The sequence below is a fragment of the Pinus tabuliformis genome, chromosome 1_2, assembly GCF_031772625.1.
Source record: "Pinus tabuliformis cultivar Carrire ecotype Pingquan chromosome 1_2, CPIR1, whole genome shotgun sequence".
Lineage (NCBI taxonomy): Eukaryota > Viridiplantae > Streptophyta > Pinopsida > Pinales > Pinaceae > Pinus > Pinus tabuliformis.
Window position 1 is genome coordinate 295,760,638 of NC_142298.1, and position 20,107 is coordinate 295,780,744.

General features: G+C 32.0%; 3 pseudogenes; all 3 read right to left on the reverse strand.

Annotated features, from left to right (window-relative positions):
• Positions 1-11,301: 11,301 nt before the first annotated feature.
• LOC149205507 (beta-amylase 1, chloroplastic pseudogene) lies at positions 11,302-12,386 on the reverse strand (annotated as a pseudogene).
• Positions 12,387-13,302: 916 nt separating this feature from the next.
• LOC149205508 (beta-amylase 1, chloroplastic pseudogene) lies at positions 13,303-14,386 on the reverse strand (annotated as a pseudogene).
• A 1,775-nt stretch (positions 14,387-16,161) lies between these two features.
• LOC149205509 (beta-amylase 1, chloroplastic pseudogene) lies at positions 16,162-17,352 on the reverse strand (annotated as a pseudogene).
• Between the last annotated feature and the right edge of the window lie 2,755 nt (positions 17,353-20,107).

Sequence of the window (20,107 nt, forward strand, 5' to 3'; positions counted from 1 at the left end):
TGGTAGTCCTTAATTTTCCTTTACAATCTTTTTATTTTCATGTACAATGGTTTTTATCAAAATTTTCAGTGTTCATGTAGAGTGGTTTCTATACAAGAAAAATTCAATGGATTTGATGGTGGTTACATATGTACAGAATAAATTTACGACATTAATATCTATTGGTTTTCCTTTAATCGTAGATTTTATTATTCTTACTGATATCACCACAACAAATTCAATAATCAAAAGAAAAAATAATTAATATTAGAAGTTCATTGTTTGTAAATTGTGCAAAAGACTGCACTTAAAGTTAGAGTAGTTGGAATTGGTTGAGGAAGATCCGTTTCCAACTAAATATTATTCAATGAATTAATAAGTATACTAACAAGATTAAATACAATGGAGATGGTATAAAGAAAAGGAGACAATATTGGTGACATCAATTATTAAGAAAAAACTCAAATAGAAAGAATGATTAAGATAATTGCAAGATTGAGCAATAAACCAAGATTGGAAATGTCTATATACAAAGACAACTTAAATGCCAAAGAATTGATTGATTAAATGAGCACCATGGAAAAAAAAAAATTGACTACAAAAGCTTAGCTGAGAAGAAGAGGTGAAATTTGGAGTGACCAAATTTAAGGGACATGCCTCACTATTGTGCAAGCAGAGCAAAGGAATAAAGGTAAGAAGAAGATATCTAGCCGGGAACAAATGGTATACAAATACAAACTCTCAAGCAAAAATAAATGTTTGTGATATAGTAGACAAAGGAATTTTATAATATAAGCATAAAATTTTATCATGTAGAAGAATGTATTAAAAAGGTAGCCAGCTATATTATTTGTTTAAGATATGGAATCCAAGATGAGTTGATTATTTTTCTTCTAACAAATGTTGAAGAAGCATACCAAGTAGCTCTCAAAGTGGAAGAAGAACTAGCAATAAAACAAAACCAAATAAAACAAAAGTAAAGTACAATAGTAAGTATAAGACACAAAAGAAGGAAGTAGTTCATATTAGTCAAAATAGTCATCAAGAGGAAGAGACTTCAATGGGAAAAGACCATATCAAAGAGGTAGAGGATGAAATTTTGTTGTTAAATAATATACATCTAATAAAATTAATAATAGATCTAATGAATATCTAGAAAACACTTTCACAAATACAAGAAATGCACACATTACATAAACAAATACATAAAATGTATAATCCTCCATGCATGAGAACACACCAAAAGTTAGAAAACCTCATATAATGAACAAAAATATGCTAAGGAGATTAAAAAGCCTCTGTAAAAAATGCATTATTGAGAACCATCTGCAAATCAAAAACTAAATGTAGTAAAATTGTTGTTGATCGTGAAGGTACTAATAATTTCATCAATAATATCACACTAAGAAAGTTATTCTTCAAGGCAACGAAAAGTTGGGAGCATGAAAGCAATCCATAGCAGCATGAAAACAGAACCGTTGTTACAATAATGTTATATCATTGGCCACCTAATTCCTCATGAAGAGCTAATGCATGGCGATCTAGTTGCCATGCTAAGTTTACAAATTCACCCGTTCATGTCCTAGCAGTCAGATCCGCCACTGAATCTCCACTCTTGGTAAACACCAATATAAGGTCCTGCCACAATTTAGTGGACCTTTGGGCTCCAGCCCTATAAGGTTTATCATTTCTGTATAACCATTGTCTTTTATGCATCTTTTCACGTATCACATCTCCAGGGAACAATACTTCATCACCTCTGAACTGGATTCCCTGGCTTGGTGTGTGAAGATGGATATGAATAATATTTTTACCTGGATATATAATAATTTATTGAACTTTTTCAATTCCTTCATCAAATTTTAAAATATTTTCAAAATGAATATAATGCAAAAGAAAATAACTTCCAACAAAATTGGATGATGATACCCTTTCTTTTGGCCCCTGCAGTTGAAGATATATGGGGAGGTTGCATTTCAGTGTTAAGGTGCTATGGGGCACCAATCTAGTTTCGAGAGCTGCATCATCTACTTCCTTCGATTGTTCCAGAGAGTGTATACATACAACCCAACCACATTTACTCATCATCTTGCTGGCAAGAGTCAATCCATGTTGAATGAAATGTTCCATCATCACATTCCACCAAGGAACCTCTTCATCGTTTTCGAGGGCACCCTGCACATGCTTTTTTAAACCATAGACCTGCAAACCAGAGGGGAGGTTTAATAGGACCAGCTAAAATACACCCCCATCTTCCTCTTTAGCTCCATGATGATAATTTTTCATAAAATCAAAAAATTGTCTCGCTTGCTCATTCTGTTGTTTTCAAAGAACAACATGAAACATGTCTTCTATAGATCCAAAAATATGATGCACCTGCTCCTCTGCAAATTCATCATTACCAATACCCCCAGCTATCAGAGCCTCATCAATATCATTAACATTCCCAGTATGCCCTCTTACTACTAATCCTACATTCCTAGTATGCCCTCTTAAACTCTGGGTAGATTGCCCACCAGAGGATGTCATGATATCCATATGGCTAATGCCCATTGAACATTTGTTTTCAGGCATAAATCCAAATCTAAACTTCAAACACATTCTTTGTGCCCAATTCCTCATTCTAGCTAACAACGTCATCATGGTTATTAGATGATGTTAAATTAATTTCATTCCAGTAAGTAGCTACAAATGTATGTAGGGATAGCAAGTTATCTGCGCAATTTCTTTGGTTTTTTTTTACAATTTTTTTATATATTTTTATTGATTTTTTAATTTTTTTACTTGAAATAAAAGTATAAGAATAAGAAATGTGGGTGAATGGTAAACTAAGTAAATCATGGGCTTATTATTGGTTTCGCTCCAAAAGATCTTCCAATACATGATTAGTAACAACTAGCAACAATATCAAAGTTTATTTATATATTTTTATTGTTTTTTTGTTTTTTTGTTTTTTATTCGAAATGAAAGCTCAGGAAATGTGGGTGGATGGTAAACTAGATAAATGGTCAGCCATCCTCGCCCCAACTGAATTGTTGTTGAACATGTGATTAACAACAATGAAGGACAATATCAAAGAACTTCATTTCTAGCTCTAGGCCACTTGAACTAACCTTTGGGGATTATTTTATCATTAATGATATTTATAACAATATAATATATCATTAACTTCATTAATTTTTAATTTCTATAATTTCTTGTGGGAAAATCTACCATAACTCAATTTCAAAACTAGCAACCAAAACGACCATGTTGGGTGCTATACGGGAAGGAAAGTTGGTTCATCACGATTATTCAAGGAAAATCATGTCACCCAGGATTACTGGCTAGTGGTCCATAGCGAGGCAGGGTTTTAATCTTGTTAAATACTTTTGGGTCTTGGGCCATTAACCTATTTTATTTTTGTTTATATATATATATATATATATAGTTTTTTTATTTAGGTGGATGATAAACTAGGTAAAAACTAGGTGGTCCATAAGGAGGCAAGGTTTCAATCTTGTCAAACACTTTTGGGTCTTGGGCCATTAACCTATTTTATTTTTGTTTATATATATATATATATATATATTATTTGAAATGAAAACTCCTTAAATGTGGGTGGATGGTAAACCAGGTAAATGGTTGGCCCATGGTCTTGGCCCCAAGTGAATCATTGTTGAACACGTGATCAACAACAATTAGCAACAATATCAAGAACTTCATATCTAGCTCTAAACCACTTGAACTAACCTTTGGAACGTATATATCATTATTAATATTAAATAATAATATACTATAAATATATTATTATAAATAATAATATATAATAATAATATTATATATATACGTCCCAAACCGAAGAGCGACGTATATATATAATTAACAATAAATAATGAGGTACTATATATAAATATAATGAGGTAATATATATTTTTACTATATATATATATACATATATACATATATAGTACTATATGTATATATATATATATATATATATATATATATATAATGAACAATAAATATATATAGTAAAAATCACTTATTTATAGTACCTCATTACTTATTGTTTTATAAATAAGTGATTTTTACTATATATATATATATAATGAGGTACTATATATATATATATATGATGATGATGATGGTTAACGTTCTCTGAGACCAAACAATGGTCTATCGGACCTAAAGAAACAAATTTATTTTGATTTAAGATTTTATTCCTATGCTCAAAAAGCTTGGAGAAAAGCCTCTCGAGCTCACTATAATTTTGACATTGTAAAAGGCCAGGAAGGTCAGTATTGTAACAAAGATTGTGAGACTGAGATCTAATGTGGTTATACGCAGGGCATTCTAAGAGGAAATGGTTTTCATCCTCGATAAGGTACTATAATAATGAAGTACTATATATATAGTACCTCATTATAATAATATATATTATTATAAATATATATATATATATATATATATATATATATATATATTAGTAATATATATAATAATGAGGTATTATTTAGGTAGTTTATATATTTTTACAATATATATATAATAATAATATAAAGGTTAGTTTATATTATTATCTAGATAATAATATGAACTAACCTTTGGGACGTATATATCATTATTAATATTTATAATAATATAAAATATTATTATATTATTATAAGTTCCATTTATAATAATATAATAATATTTTATATTATTATAAATATTAATAATGATATATACATCCCAAAGGTTAGTTCAAGTGGTTTAGAGCTAGATATGAAGTTCTTGATATTGTTGTTAATTGTTGTTGATCACATGTTCAACAACGATTCACTTGGGGCCAAGACCATGAGAGAACCATCAAGTACAACTAATGAAGTATTATATATATATATATATATATATATTATTAATATATAGATATATATTTAACCTCACTAAATATAATATATATATATATATATATATATATATAATATAGATTAAAATCATAACTCATTCAAGTTGAATCATTATATATATATAGTAATTCATTATATATATATATATATATATATATATATATATATATATATAATGAACAATAAATTATATATATATAATAATAATGAGGTACTATCTATATATATATAGTGAAATACTATATATAACCTCACTAATATATATATATATAGATAGATATGTATTAGTGAGGTTTTATATATATATATATATATAATAAGTATATAAATATATACTTATTATTTATAATAAGTATATATTTATTAATAATATATATTATTTATTTATATGTATATATAAATATATATATTTTAGTACCTTATAATACATAACCTCATATATATTACCTCATTGATATATATATATATATATATATATATATATATATATTAGTGAGGTACTATATATTTACCTAACTATATATATATATATATATAAAATGATTCAACTTGAATGAGTTATGATTTTGATCTATATTATTAATATTTATAATAATATAATATATATTATATTTATAATGAACAATAAATAATAAATAATAAATATATATATATATATATATATATATATATAATACTATTTATATTATATAGTACTGTATTATATATATATATATAATGAACCATAAATAATATATATATATAATAATGAGGTTATATATATATATATATATATATATATATATATATATATATAAATAATGAGGTAATATATAGTACCCATATTATATATGGGGTACTATATATATATAATAATATATATATATATATATATATATATATATATAATATTATATATATTATTATAAATATATAATAATATATATATAGTACCTCATTATTTATATATATATTTATAATATTTATATTTATTATATATAGTAAGTGAGATAATAAGTACCTCATATATATTATATAAATAATGATTTATATAATATATGTGAGGTACTTATTACCTCACTTACTATATATGGGGTACTATATATATATTACCTCATTATATATATATAGTACTTCATTATATATATAATGAACAATAAATAATATATATATAATAGTGAGGTAATAAGTACCTCATTATTTATATATATATATATATATATAAAATGAGGTAATATATAGTACCCCATATATATATATAAAATAATATATAAATATAATAATGAGATACTGTATTTTATATATATATATATATATATAATATACTATATATATATATATATATATATAGTACCCCGCCTCATTATTTATATATATATTATTTATTGTTCATTATATATATAATGAGGTACTATATATATATAGTACCTTATTATTTATATATATATATAATGAGGTAATATATATATATATATATATAAAATGAGGTTCTATATATATATAATGATTCAACTTGAATGAGTTATGATTTTGATCTATATTATTAATATTTATAATAATATAAAATATATAATAAGGTAATATATATATTATTTATATATATAGTACTTATATATATATATAGCAAACCCCACCCTTGAAAATCAAAAGTATCTCTATTTTAACTAGCTCAAAGAAGAAAATTAATATAGCAAAGATTAGAACGAATTCTCATGAGCTCCATAGTGAAACTAGCCGTTGGCCAGTTCCTAAAACGCCATGGATAGAAAGGATCTGCCATATTTGTGAGAATAGGAGCATCGAGGATGAAAACCACTTCCTCTTAGAGTGCCCTGCATACAACCACATTAGATCTCAATTTCACAACCTTTGTTACAATACTAACCTTCCTAGCCTTTTACAATGCCAAAATTATAGTGAACTCGGAAGGCTTCTCTCCAAGCTTTTTGAGCATAGGAATAAAATCTTAAATCAAAATAAATAATTTGTCTTTTTAGGTCCGATAGATCATTATTTGGTCTCAGCGGACGTTAACCATCATCATCATCATCATCATCATATAGTACCTCATTATATATATATATATATATATATATATATATATATAGATATAATATGATTCAACTTGAATGAGTTATGATTTTGGTCTATATTATTAATATTTATAATAATATAATATATACTTTATTTAATTAATTGTTAATTTTTATAATTTCTTGTGGAAAATGTATCATAACTCATTCAAGTTGAATTTCTGAGTATCTACAGTAATAATCATGCTTGTCAACATTTCAAATCCCAACAGGGATCCATCATGAGGACAATTTTGATCAAGACAAATTCTGAATGATGATAGAATTTCTGAATGATGATAGAAGAAGAGCTATAGTGAGAGGACAAATAGTAAAATGATAATTTGATTTTAAGGAGATGAGGCCGGCTTTAAAAAAAATCATTTTCATTTTTATTTTTTAATTATTATTTTTAATCATTATTAATCATGTTTTAAAGTTATATTATAATCTTAAATTGTATTTTATATTATTATTAAAAGATCCTTTAATGAATAGTTTTTTATGAGAAAAAGTTCTTAGGCTTAAATCACACGATATTTCATTTGTCGATGTGTTTCAAGTTAAAGAATCGGATCATGGCTGCATATTAAATAAGGAGAGCAGATCATCAAACAGCGACGTTTGACTGAAAAATGATTATACTGAAAAAACGGCTATACTAGATCATACTGGAAAAACAGCTAAGATTGACCAATATCAGCTGATTTGACTATTCAAATTGTATAATTATATAATACTATTATGCTAAAACAAACATTATTTTAATATTTATCTTATATTATTTAAGTGAAAAGTTAACTATATTTGAGTTAACTAGGGAATATTTATAATAAAATTGTTAGAAATGTTAATATATAATAATATATCTAGGGAAAGTAATTGTTAGTAAGGGAAAGGATTTTAAAATAACTAATAATAATTAATATTATATTATTATTATAATAATGTAATATTATTAATCTTATTATTATTAATGTCATGTGTAACTAATTAATATAAATTTAATAGTAAGGCTATTTAATTGGAATAAATATTAATAGATCTAGGTAAATTAGTAAAAGTAAGGATCTAATATTAACACAAATAATATTAATTATTGTTATATTATATATGCTAGATCATATAAATTATTCATTAAAAGGGAATATCTATATTATTATTTAACATATATTAAAAGTAATATTAGTTATAGTAATAGTGTTACTTCTTATTATTAATGGTTAGGGTATCAATTTATTAGTGATCTAAAAGGAACTTATATTAATAGTTCAAGGGATATTAGGAAGTGTAAGGATCTATTGTATTATTATTATTAATCTAATAGTATTATAATAATAGTATTAAATTAAAGGAAGGGTAACTAATTTTACTAGTAAAGTCATCTACTTGGACCATAAGACTGCTATATAAATATCTTATACTCTATAAACTAACCCACTAGAAAAGGATTATCAAGGAAGAATACCAAAGAGGATCAAAGAACTATGGCTAAAGAGAGCAGGGTAAAGGATAACAAGGGGAAAATTTCTTTATAAGAAAACTAGAGCAAGCTATAAAAAGAGGGAGGGGAGGAGGGGAAGGAAATGACTAGGAAGTAAGGGTCAGGACCCAACAACTACTGATCTTCCAACCGTCATCTCTATTGAGATTGCTAGGCCTTCTTTCAATCTCAAGGGCTTCCCTAAATTTTTGGTGATGGAACTGCGAAACTCTAGCAATAACATTGGCCTCTTTAATGCAAACATGATGTTTGGTCTTCTCTGCATGCTCTACTAGTGTGGAAGACTTGGTTCTCCTATGTTTAAGGTCATCTGCGTGCTCACTAATCCTTTGATTAATGGAGCATCTAGTCTCACCAATATAGGGGGTCCCACAGGAGTAAGGAATAATATAGAAACCCTTCATGTCCTTGGGGTCAATAGGATCCTTCACTTATCAGAGGGACTTACGAATGGTGCTAAGGGGTCTAAAGGTCAAAGGAACATTATGTTTCTTAAGAATCCTCGCAGTCTTATCAATGGTCCCTTGAACAAACGGTAGATGGACCCCTGGGACCCATTCTTTAGGTTCTCTTTTAATTACAGAATTTTTGGCAGCTTTGAGGAAAGCCTTCTGACCCAGGAATCTACTATAATCGTTTTCAACAAAGACATTAAGGAGATGGGATTTCTCTTTCTCAAAGCTCTTTTCATCAGAGATCCTTAGGGCACGAGTAGCGAGGGTGTTGAGAACGCCCAACTTCTGAGCCAGGAAATGGTGGGAACTGGCATGAAGATATTGCTCCGTATGTGTTTTCTTTCGAAACACTTGGTGGGAGAGGGAACCATCACTATTCTTTGAAATAAGAATATCAAGGAAAGGGAGGCAACCATCGACTTCCTGTTCCATGGTGAACTTAATGGCTGAGGATTGACTATTGAGATGATTGAAGAAGAGATCTAACTCCTCTTGGCCATGAGACCAGATGACATTAGTGTCATCTACAAATCTTTTCCAAAGTTTAGGTAGGAGGCGGGCCGAGTTTAGAGCCTTGGATTCAAAATCTTCCATAAAAAGATTAGCAACGACAGGGGATAGGGGTGAGCCCATGGCAACACCACAGGTTTGCTCAAAGAACTCCCCCTCAAAACTGAAAAAGGTGGAAGTGAGACAGATCTCAACTAACCGAGTTGTATCGGGATCCGTTAGGCGGTTGATCACCTCCATGGCCTCCTTTATAGGGATGCAAGTGTAAAGGGAGACTACATCAAAACTAACAAGAATGTCCCTAGGGTCAAGCTTTATGCCCTTGAGCTCCTCAACAAAGGAAGCAAAGTCTTTGACGAAGGACTCTGTACGGCCAACTAAGGGTCTAAGCTTTAAGGCAAGGAATTTAGCAAGAAGGTAGGTAGGACCACCTATGGTGTTGACAATGGGCCTTAAGGGAGCTCCCTCCTTGTGAATTTTAGGGATCCCATAGATCCTAGGAGTGATGGGACAACTCTCAATGAGTTTATAGCACAGGGAACTCACTGAGCTACTGGACTTGATGGCAAGAGCCATAGTCCTAGAAATCTTCTTTAGCAGGTTTTTGGGAAGCTTTTTATAGCTTCCACTATTATGAAGATGATCTAACATCTTATTGCGGTAATCTACTTTGTCAAGAATGACAGCAGCCCCTCCTTTGTCGGCTTTCAGAACAATGATATCTTTGTTCTAGTTTAAGGATCTGAGGGCCATAAATTCTTCCTTGCTAAGGTTGCTCTGATGGGGCTTTGCCTTCCTAAGGACAACGACGCAATCCTGTCTAATAGTGTCCTTAATATTATCAGGTAAGCCTCTAATCCCGAATTCTATGTCACAAATAATGTCATCTACCGGGATCTCCTTAGGGGCCAGGGAAAAATTTAAACCTTTACCCTTACTAACAGGGCCAACTTGAAGTCCTTAAAATTCAAATTCTGCACCACGATCCTCAAACATAGCCCTGTTCTCCTATCGTACTTGTTAGAGAGTTGACAGTTTTTATTCCATAGATCTTTGAGTGACAAGGAAAAAGGTAGGGCTTCTGGAATATTGCACATTTTGGCTATAACCAAGATGAAAGTCCTAAAACCTTCCTTGAGAGCATTACATCAAAATTCTGATTTAGGATAAGTATTGCTATTGCATTACCTCTGTGGATAAATATGGGTATACAAGCTTGAAAACATCATGTTCAGGTAACATAGACAATCATCAAACCTAATGAATTTTTTAGAGTTAGTGCAATAGATGGGTCAGGTTTATAATTGTTTCAGTTATTCGTCCTCTTACTATAGCTTTATATTCTTTCCAAGAAAATGCACAACATTGACGCTACCTTCAATTTTTGTGTTTTCCAATGCCTAGGTTTTAGTCTTTTCCAATGTCGGGATGTTGTGCTCTTTTTTTGAAGTTCTAGAGTTTGAAAAAATGCGGGGAACTAATTAAATTCATGTATTAAGCTTGAACAAAATGAATTCCATACATACTAAGTTATTAAATTAATCATAGTGAATTGGTGTGCAATTGCAATGATATGAATTGTTCTGCAATTCTTCAAATCAATGTATATTAATGTGATGAAGGCTAATTATATTGATTTGGAGGTCATGTTAATGTAACAAATCCTGATGATACTGAGTTGGCGTAGCCATTAAAATATTGTATTCATGTTAATGTAACAAAAACTTTTATACTGAGTTGGCATAGACATTACAAGCTTGTATTTGCACAAGATCACATGGAGGAGCAGGACAAGTGAAATAATACATTAGTTTAATTCCAACAATAAATATGTTTTACATTCAGATTTTTCCTGCTTCAAAAAAGGTAAGCTTTAGGCTTAATTATGCAAGAGTATATTTTGCCTGCTTCAAAAAAGGTAAGCTTTAGGCTTAATTATGCAAGAGTACAACAACCTCTTGGACCAATGGGACTGTAGCATAGACAAATGAGTTTGTATCTCTGTGTTCTTTCTCCCATGAATTTTAGGACCCTCCTTGTGCCATTTTTCTAACAAATGAGACAAATAACCTCCAATTTTCAGGCTGGAACAAATGTTGGTTCATTCTCAAATAAGTGAATGCACACATGGGTTCCATTGTGGTGTTATGACCATCTTCTGGCAGTCAAAGATTGGCATTCCTAACGATCTGATCATATGCATCTTGATCAAATATTGGAAGAGCATTCTCCCCAGCAAGAGGGGCCCCAACTTTCCGAGTTGCAAGGATGACTTGTTTGATCAGTTTCTCTGGGGAGCATTGTGCATCTCCTCGTTGTTCCCAATCTTTCATTTCAATGCAAGTAAAATTGAAAATCACCCCATGTCTCACAAACATGGAAGCTATTAGCTGATACCCATCTCTGAATCGGGTATTATAATATCCAGCATTGAGCTCATGAGCATGGGATCTAGTTCCATAATGCCAATGTATTCTAGCCACTTTGTCAGAAAGCTTGATGCTAGTGCCACGAAAAATGGCTTCAACTGCTATAAGGATTCTCTCTTCGTGATCAAGAAGCAAACTAGAATACCACTCAAGGAAAAACTCACCATAACGATTATTCCAGCCATCATCTCTTCTTAAAAATGGTGTGTCCTTAGGCCAGTCGTTGTAGTGGCCTATGTCACTTGGGCCCCCATTACCCCATTCCTTCTTGTGAGAAACTTCATCTACAACTTTAACATTAGAGACCATATACTGCAATACAAGGATATCCAAATTAGGTAATAAGGGACATTGACCCCAACAACTTTAAAAGCTTATATATAAACTATACACATGTAGATATATAAAAAAGGGTAAGATGCAGCTATGCTCTGTAGAAAGTAATTTATAAAAAATGTATATACCTTATCATAACACTGAAATGCCCCAATCCCCGAGAATCTCCACATACCATTACTCTTGGGATAATATGGATACCTCAGCTCTCCTGTAGGACCCATTCCCACTTGAATTTCATGTATTATCATGGACAAATCACACCCATGTTAAACGGATTTTTAGCATAGATTACAATCATGAGCTTACTTTGACATACAACTAAGAGAATTCTCACAGGTCAAAACAACTCCCAGATAGATATATAGAAGGGTTTAGGGCCAATTATATTTGAAGAAGAACAAAGAAGAAAAACAAAGCACTGATATAAAAAGATGGATTAATATAGATTAGGGAAATTGGACATATGAAGACTGAATGTATATCTTAGACTTGTAGCATGCATGACAGTCTAGGCTTATTCACAAAAGTTGGACACGGTTTAAAACATTTTTAGCTTAAGTGTACTGCATTTATGTAAATGAAAATAAGACAAGAACAAGATAAAGAATGCATCACATAGAGTAGACGGTTTTTATATCAACACTAAAGGCTTTTACCCTACAATACAAATACAAAACAATCGACGTTGGTTTGTTCAAACTAAAGAAATGCCTGGGTTTTGGTCTTTTCCAATGTCGTGATGTTGTGCTCTTTTTTTGAAGTTTTCAAGTTTGAAAAAATATGGGGAACTAATTTAATGCTTGTATTAATATTGAATAAAATGAATTCCATATGTACTAAGTTATTAAATTAACCAGAATGAATTGTTTTGCAATTGCAATCATATGAATTCTTCTACAATTGCAATGATATTGTTGAAAGACGTCTTCAAATCACTATATTTTAATGTGATAAAGGCTAATTTGGCGTAGCCATTGAAAGAATGTATTCATGTTAATGTAACAAAAACTAATTATACTAAGTTGGCATAGCCATTACAACCCTGTATTTGCACAAGACCACATGGAGGAGCAGCATAGGTGAAATAACACATTAGTTTAATTCCAACAATAAATATGTTTTACTTTTAGATTTTGCTTGCTTCAAAAAAGGTAAGATTTAGGCTTAATTATGAAAGAGTGTAGCAGTCTCTTGGACCAATGGGATTGTAACATAGACAAATGAGTTTTTATCTCTGTGTTCTTGCTCCCATGAATTTGAGGCCCCTCCTTGTGCCATTTTTCAAAGAAATGAGACAAATAACCTCCAATTTTCAGGCTAGAACAAATATTGGTTCATTCTCAAATAAGTGAATGCACACATGGGTTCCACTGTGGTGTTATGACCATCTTTTGGAAATCAGAGATTGGAATTCCTAACGATCTGATCGTATGCATCTTGATCAAATCTTACAAGAGAATTCTCCCCAGCAAGAGGGGCCATAGCTTTCTGAGTTGCAAGGATGACTTGTTTGATCAATTTCTTTGGGGAGCAATGTGCATCTTCTAGATGTTCCCAATTCTTCATTTCAATGCAAGTAAAATTGAAAATCACCCCATGTCTCACAAACAAGGAAGATATTAGTCAATACCCATCTCTAAATCAAGTATTATAATATCCAGCAGTGAGCTCATGAGCATGGGATCTGGTTCCATAATGTCAATGTATTCTAGCCACTTTTCCAGAAAGCTTGACACCAGTGCCACGAAAAATGACTTCAACTGTTGCTAGGATTCCCTCTCCATGATCAAGAAGCATACCAGAATACCACTCAAGGAAAAACTCACCATAAGGAGTATTCCAGCCACCATCTCTTCTGAAAAATGGTGTGTCCTCACACTAGTTGTTGTAGTTGCCTGCGTCACTTGGGCCCCCATTACCCCATTCCTTCTTCCCAATAGCTTCAGCTACAAATTTAATATTAGAGACCATATACTGCAATACAAGGATATCCAAAATAGTTAATAAGGGACATTGACCCAAACAACTTTAAAAACTTATATAGTAGGTATACACATGTAGATATATAAAAAAGGTAAGATGCATCTATGCTCTGTAGAAAGTAATTTAAAAAATATGTATATACCTTATCATAACATTGAAATGCTCCAATCCCTGTGAATCTCCACGTACCATTACTCTCAAGATAAGATGGATACCTCGTCTCTCCTACAAGGCCCATTCCCACTTGAATTTCTTGTATTATCATGGACAAATCACGCCCATGTTAGACAAATTTTTACCATAGATTCAAATCATGAGCTTACTTTGACATACAACCAAGATAACTATCACGGGTCAAAACAAATCCTAGATAGTTATATAGAAGGGTTTAAGGCCAATGATATTTGAAGAAAAACAAAGCATTGTGATAAAAACATGGATTAATATAGATTAGGGAAATTGGACATATGAAGACTAAATGAATATCTAAGACTTGCAGCATGCATGACAGTGTAGACTTATTCACAAAAGTTGGACACGGATTAAAACATTTTTAGCTTAAGTGTACTACATTTATGTAATTGCAAATAGGAAAAGAACAAGATAGAGAATGCAGCAAATAGATAAAATAGTTTTGATATCAACACTGAAGGATTTTACCCTGGAATACAAATACAAAATAATCTACATTGGTTTCTTCAAACTGAAGAAACGCCTCATGATATTCTCAAAACTGGATATATAAAAGAAACGAGGTCAAATAAAATTACTTCTTATCCATTGGACCAAAACTTGTATTAATACATAGAAAAATAAGCCTTGATCATTAAGGTTGGGGCCAAAATAGATTATAGTATATTTTTAGACAAAGGATATATCTTGTACAAAATTCATAAAGACAAGGTTGGTCAAGTTAATTGTTCATAAGCCATCATATATAGGCACATGGAAAAGAAGCCCTCTGACGGGTTACATAGAAGTATTTGGGTCATGCAAACCCCATGGCAAGTTGCTCACTATCCATATGTAAGCTATGTACTAGGGACAATGTATGTCCAACCTCTATGGCAAAAGGATGCCAGAGGTAGAGTAAGAAAACTCTCGTAAAAGTGAGGTTGGTGGCAAACATCTGTTGTAAAAAAGGAGGTGGTGGCAAAGAAACTAGTATGGCAACTATGTGGTCAAAATGAGGTGCAACATGGAAGATATTGGAGGTATCTAAGAAATCAATTCAAAAAGTGCACATGTTGGGGCAAGTGTATGCCTAAAAATTAAGGTCTTGTGGATTTGGATGAAATAAAATTGGTAAGATAAACAATAAGATCTTTAGAGCTAGTAAAACAGGGATGCCTCAAATCTAACAAAGGCTTAAATCTCCAATACACAATTTTTCTCAATCACATGGACCTTTTGATTTGAGATAGGATGGCGATATTTTTGTGCACAAGCAAGGTTTGATCTTCCATCAGTTAGTGCCAAATACAAAGATACAAATCCGTGATAATGAAAATCCTAGGTGGAGTTTGGCAAAATAAATACCAAGTACAAATCCTAGGAAAATTTTGTTGAATAGGTACCCCACCTGTAGCCTCTCGGTTTTAGGATATCTCCCAGCTACAGTGATCTAGATATTTCAATTTGAAATAGGATGGGGATCATTTGAAGAGATCTTTCCTAGTTGCAAGGATATGGATCTTTTGATTTGCGACAACGAATTGTTCTGCTATTGCAATGATATTTTTGAAACACATCTTCAAATCAATTTATGTTAATGTGATAAAGGCTAATTATATTGAGTTGGAAGTCGTGTTAATGTAACAAAGCTTGATAATACTGAGTTGGTGTAGCCAATGAAAGCCTGTATTCATGTTAATGTAACAAAAAATAATTATACTGAGTTGGCATAGCCATTACAAGCCTATATTTGCACAATAACACATGGAGGAGTAGGACATGTTAAATAACACATTAGTTTAATTCCAACAATAAATATGTTTTACATTCAAATTTTGCTTGCTTCAAAAAAGGTAAGATTTAGGGTTAATTATGCAAGAGTGCAACAATGTCTTGGACCAATGGGATTGTAGCATAGACAAATGAGTTTGTATCTCTATGTTCTTTCTCCCATTAATTTTAGGCCCCTCCTTGTGCCATTTTTCTAACAAAAGAGACAAATAACCTCCAATTTTCAGGCTGGAACAAATGTTGGTTCATTCTCAAATAATTGAATGCACACTGGGTTCCACTATGGTTTTACGAAAATCTTCTAGTAGTTGGAGATTTGCATTCCTAACGATATGATCGTATGCATCTTGATCAAATCTTGGAAGATCATTCTCCCCATCAAGAGGGACCCCAACTTTCTGAGTTGCAAGGATGACATGTTTGATCCATTTCTCTAGGGAGCATTGTGCATCTCCTGGTTGTTCCCAATCCTTCATTTCAATGCAAGTAAAATTGAAAATCAACCCATGTCTTGCAAACATGCAATCTATTGGCCGATAACCATATCTGAATAGGGTATTATAATATCCAGCAGTGAGCTCAGGAGCATGGGATCTAGTTCCATAAATCCACCTCATGTCTCGCAAACATGGAAGTTATTGGCTGATACCCATCTCTAAATTGGGTATTATAATATACAGTAGTGAGATTAGGAGCATGGGATCTGGTTCCATAAAGCCAATGTATTCCAACCACTTTTTCAGAAAGCTTGACACTAGTGCCATGAAAAATGGCTTCAGTTGTTGTTAGGATTTTCTCTCCATGATCAAGAAGCATACCAGAATACCACTCAAGGAAAAACTCACCATAAGGAGTATTACAACCACCATCTCTTCTCAAAAATTGTGTGTCCTCAAGCCAATTGTTGTAGTGGCCTGCGTCACTTGGGCCCCCATTACCACATTCCTTCTTGCCAATAGCTTGAGCTATAACTTTAAGATTAGAGACCATATACTATGATACAAGGATATCCAAACTAGTTAATAAGGGGCATTGACCCCAAAAACTTTAAAAACTTATATAGAAGTCATACACATGTAGATGTAGAAAAATATGTGATGCAACTATGCTCTGTATAAATTAATTGAAAAAAATTGTCTATACCTTATCATAACACTGAAATGCTTCAATTCCCAGGAATCTCCACGTACCATTACTCTCAAGATAAGATGTATACCTCATCTCTCCTATAGGACCCATTCCCACTTGAATTTCTTGTATTGTCATGGACAAATCACACCCATGTTAGACGGATTTTTAGCATAGATTACAATCACGAGCTTACTTTGACATACAACTAAGAGAATTCTCACAGGTCAAAACAACTCCCAGATAGATATATAGAAGGGTTTAAGGCCAATGATATTTGAAGAAAGCCAAAGCATTGTGATAAAAACTTGGATTAATATAGATTAGGGAAATTGGACATATGAAGACTGAATGGATATATCTAAGACTTGTAGCATGCATGACAGCCTAGGCTTATTCACAAAAGTTGGACACAGGGTAAAACATTTTCAACTGAAGTGTACTACATTTATGTAAATGCAAATAGGACAAGAACAAGATAAAGAATGCATCAGATAGAACAAGCAGTTTTCATATCAACATTGGATGCTTTTACCCTATAATACAAATACATAACAATCTATATTGGTTTGTTCAAACTGAAGAAATGCATGGGTTTTGGTCTTTTCCAATGTCGGGATGTTGTGCTCTTTTTTTGAAGTTTTCAAGTTTGAACAAATATGGGGAACTAATCAAATGCTTGTATTAAGCTTGAAAATATGAATTCCATACGTTAGTAAGTTCTTAAATTAATCGCAACAAATTTTTCTGTAATTGAAATGATACAAATTCTTCTTCAAATGCAATGATATTGTTGAAACACGTCTTTAAATCAATGCATGTTAATGTGATAAAGGCTAATTATATTGAGTTGGAAGTCATGTTAATGCAACAAACCCTTATGATAATGAGCTTGCATAGCCATTAAAAGCTTGTATTCATGTTAATGCAACAAAAGCTAATTATACTGAGTTGGCATAGCCATTACAAGCCTGTAATTGCACAAGATCACATGGAGGAGCAAGACAAGTGAAATAACACATTTGTTTAATTCCAACAATAAATATGTTTTACATTCAGATTTTGCCTACTTCAAAAAAGGTAATTCTTCTTCTATTAGATTGTCATAAAATGTTTAGCAGAGAGTACAATAAGCCATAAAAAATCATCCAACAAAATTTTCCCAACAACATTCAGAAATATGTTCCCAATATCATTTGAGATTAGAGACAAATTTTCCTCTTTGTGGTCAAATGTCATATTGCAACCCTACATCTGAACCGCAAGGAGGAAGAGGTATAAGTGTGGTTGAGAGTTTTCAACCGCACAGATGAGCTTGTGTGCATGCAATTATAACCAAAAATTTCATGTTTCAAGTTTGTGGTCGAAAACCAAAGCCATAACACATGTGTGAGCTTCGGACCATGCAATCTCAAACCTATACGAACCAAACTCCTCGACCCAACCTCACACCTGTGCGAACCAATCAATGAACAAGAGAAGAAGATGCTTGGTGTGTCCAAATGATCTTGATGTCACTTGTATTTATAGTCTTCCAATGGTGTCCATTTTCTTGTTAGGGTCAACCTATCCTTTTGTGCACATGTGGGCTTTCCTTGAAAAATACACTTTCCCATGTCCAAATTGAGTACTTCAATAGTCAAAATTTGTCCTCTCAAAAAGAGGAATCTAGACCCATGGGTGGAATTTGTCACTGAGCTGCCAAAAATTAACATTATATAATTTGTTTATTCTCTCTTTACAACTACTTATCTCCTACTCTTCCTCCTAAATTATGATTTACATACGCTCCACTTCCTCTTTCATATGAACCAAAAACCTCACAAACCTTTCTCATGAAACATTGACGGCCTAAGTTTAAATGTTATCGAGTGCATTGTTTATATAAGTTTAAACAGTGTTTATATGAGTTTAAATATTGTTGATCTCAATTTTCTTATGAAACATTGCTCCTTCTTATGTTGTCAAGTCTTGATTCTTCTTGTGTTCATTTATATTAAAGCCACTGCCATGGATAAGAATCATTAATTACATGTTTTATGTTCCTTTCCTTCATAACCATTTGAAATCAATGCCAACATTACCAACATGTCGTGGATGATCCGTTGGAGCAATACACAAGTGGAGTAACTAGAAATTGCTTGTGTGAAGTTGAAACCATAGAGTTAATGTTGGATGTCTAGCTATGGACCACTCTGCATCGTTTCAGATGAGAATCTCATTTCGCCCTTTTGGGAGCAAGAATGGACCACCAGGAAGTGGACTCATTGACCCGTGAATGAAAGTTATAGTTGTGATGGCCAATGGGATGGATCTTGGAGAGGCCAACGTGTTGGTTGAAGTTGGGGGTAGACTTTGAAAATAACTTATGTGTTTTTTGTTTAATATTGCTTTGGGTAAGGGGTGAGAGGAGGAGGAGAGATTCTTTGCAATCTTAACGAAATAATTGTCGAAAAGTATGCTTGGAGACTAGGCAGTAAGTCCAATAATTAGGTTGAGGTTTATGGACCCTACTTTAGTATTTTATTAGCCCAACAAAGAGAAGAAAATGTCATCTTCAACATGGGACTCCTTCCTTATTATCTAACACTTAAGAATTAACCATTCTCCAAAGGACTAATTCCCCTCCTTATTATTGTTCCTATCCTAAATTAGAACCCAAGAATAATCCCTCCTTACTCTCAGTAATGCACTTGTACCCCACCTCCAATTCATATTCATCCCTCTCACAAAAAAATCCTTGTAACATAGTTAATCATTACTCCATAATGGCTCCTCTCATTATGTTGTCGTTAAGTGCAAACCGTCAGCTCAATGTGGCATCTCGTCAGCTCAATTTGCATGTAAATGTGTTAATTTCAATACTTTCCTCTCAGCTCAAGGTTCACCTTAG